This window comes from Castor canadensis, chromosome 11, assembly GCF_047511655.1.
Source record: "Castor canadensis chromosome 11, mCasCan1.hap1v2, whole genome shotgun sequence".
NCBI classification, from domain to species: Eukaryota; Metazoa; Chordata; class Mammalia; order Rodentia; family Castoridae; genus Castor; species Castor canadensis.
In genome coordinates, this window is record NC_133396.1 from 23,175,639 (window position 1) to 23,178,201 (window position 2,563).

The 2,563-nt window shown below is 45.4% G+C and overlaps 1 pseudogene; it reads right to left on the reverse strand.

Annotated features, from left to right (window-relative positions):
* Positions 1-261: 261 nt before the first annotated feature.
* On the reverse strand, positions 262-1,423 carry LOC109693884 (radiation-inducible immediate-early gene IEX-1 pseudogene; annotated as a pseudogene).
* Positions 1,424-2,563: the final 1,140 nt, after the last annotated feature.

Genomic DNA, 2,563 nt, shown 5'->3' on the forward strand with positions numbered 1-2,563 from the left:
ATCCCACTTTGGGGGACAAGTGTCAGACAGGTTTGAGAGTGCCAGTAAAACCCTTTTTGTGGCCAATTAGAGCAAACCGAGAGGTTTAGAAGAAGTGGCCCTTAGGCTGGGCTTATAAGGCACCATTTTTAAGCAAGCTTAATTTTTGCTTTATAGGTAATGTGGGGGCATTTTTTTTAATGCTACTTTTGCAAAATGTCAGAGAACAGTTAAAGTTTTACAAGGAAAATGTAAAACAAAACAAATGAGAAGAAATTTTTTTTGACAGTAAATCAAGTTTATTTGTGTTCACAGAACATACTGGGTGACCCTGACAGTCGCCCCTTGATAGCTCGCAGTCTCCCCTCAGTGACAACTTTGAGGAGATCTCCAGCAGTCTGCCGAAGCCTTACACAGTAGACCCCCAGAGTTGAGATGCTGAAGAACGGATTGTCACTGCCTAAACCTACGACCCACCACCGTGCCTGACTCCCAGGCTAAGCGTCCTCCCAACCAGTTTCCCCTTTACTCCCCCACTCTGCCTCAATTCTAGGCGCGCTGCCTCCACCAATCCCACAAAGCTCAATAAATACCGAGTATCTGCATTTACAGCAGGGGAGCACATCTCTCACCCTTGCATAAGTTAAAATAAATATCACATATACATCCCTCCATCACCTAGAAGGATATACATAAATACATATAAATATTAATTAGAAGCACTGAGAAATAAATTAACGCCGCTCTTCTCCACTGGGCTTAGCCTGGGCTTGTCAGCGGCTCAGTCTCGCCCCAAGCACCAGCAGGCGTCTCTCTCTGCTGTAGTGTTGTAACTTCAAGTTGCCTTGAAAGTCCCAGTTTGGGATACGCACCAGCTACACCTGGTGTTTCTTTGGTTTCTCAGATTCTTGTTTGGGGATGGTGAGGCGTCACGGTTAGAAGGCAGCTGGGTGTTGCTGGAGGAGCGTGCTGAGGTCCAGAGAGTAGTCTGAGGGCTCCAAGGTCAGATTAAAGGGCTCGAGGACTAGAGGCGCAGAGGCCGGCGCGGGGATGGGCGTAGAGGACGCAACGCTGGGGGAGTCCTCCAGGACCAGGGGCCCCGGCACACCCTCTTCGGCCATCAGGATCTGGCAGAAGATGATGGTGAGTAGGACAAACAGGAACCTTTTAGCAGGGTTCGATTCTTCGGCTGGCAACTGGCGCCGGACCACTGAAGGGTAGAGGACCCTGCGGCTGCGCTTTCGGTGCCCGCGAGAGGCGCTGAGGCGTGCGGCGGGAGCTACCGCCGGCTCAGGGAGAGGATCGAAAGTGAAGCTCTCCGGGCCAGAGCCCCGCCGGAGTCCTGGGCTGGTGGAGGGGGCAGAAGCTGGGATCCGCAGGCCGGTCATGGTGGGGAGAGAGCTGCGAGAGTGACACATGGCATGCCAAGAGAAGAGTAAGCCTGAGTACTCGAGAAGAAATATTTAAATAGACAAATGTTTGAGAGAGATTTATAGAGACATTTAGTTGGAGTTTAGTTGTAAATGTCTTAGAGAAGAATCCAAACTGTAGATGACAAAAACTTAGAACAGTCAGAGTGTTTTAAAATGTGTAGCAACTGACAAAACAATTTTTATTGTGTAACATCTTAAGGTGAGGATGGACAGCATTAATTAGTACCATTAAGCTCTCCTTATCTTTTAAGTATAATATATCTTACTAATAGAATAAGTCCCCTTTTTAATTTTGCCTTTAGATAAATGAATTTTAAATTAATTACATTTTTTATTATAGATATACTTTATAAGTGACCAATGTCCAATCCTTAGTTAAATGGTACTGTTTTTAATTTTAGGAAACTAATACTTAGAGAACTTAAGTACATCTTGTTTGTGGATCTCAAGGACCTGGGATTCTGCATGGAAACTGGGAAACTGTAGGAACCCCTCATCCATCCTCTGGTGACAGATTTCATTTATTTCTCTATCAGTTTTCTACTTTGTTTCTTTTTTTTTTTTTTTTTTTTGTGAGACTGTTCCAGCGCGCCAGTGCAGTCTGTGATCAGAAGACTTCCAAATTCTTTGTCCTGCATGGAGGAATCCATCGCAGGACATGTGGGTGTAAATGGAGTTTATTAAAAATCAGGGAAGTGAAATATAAGAGGAGGCATGGTGGGCGCAGGTTGAATCTGCAGGTGGAGTGCGCCTGCTCCTCTTCCTCAGGTACTTTTAAAACTTAATCTATGGGAAAGGAGGAACCAGGTGACTTCCATTCAAAAATCAATGAGTGGGGAAGGGCATGAATGGTTCCCGGCCAGGTGGGGATGGTCCCTGAGCCAGCGCATGGTCAATTTGAAATGTAATATTAAGTTTCTATGAGTGCTGAACTTTTACTAATTTGAGCCTGCCTCAAGACTGGGGTTTGATCATTCTGAGTGAGGTTAGCTGGCCCAAAAGACCAAAAATCGTATGTTCTCCCTCATATGTGGACATTAGATCAAGGGCAAACACAACAAGGGGTTTGGACTTTGATCACATGATAAAAGCCAGAGCACACAAGGGAGATATAAGGATAGGTAAGACACCTAAAAAATTAGCTAGCATTT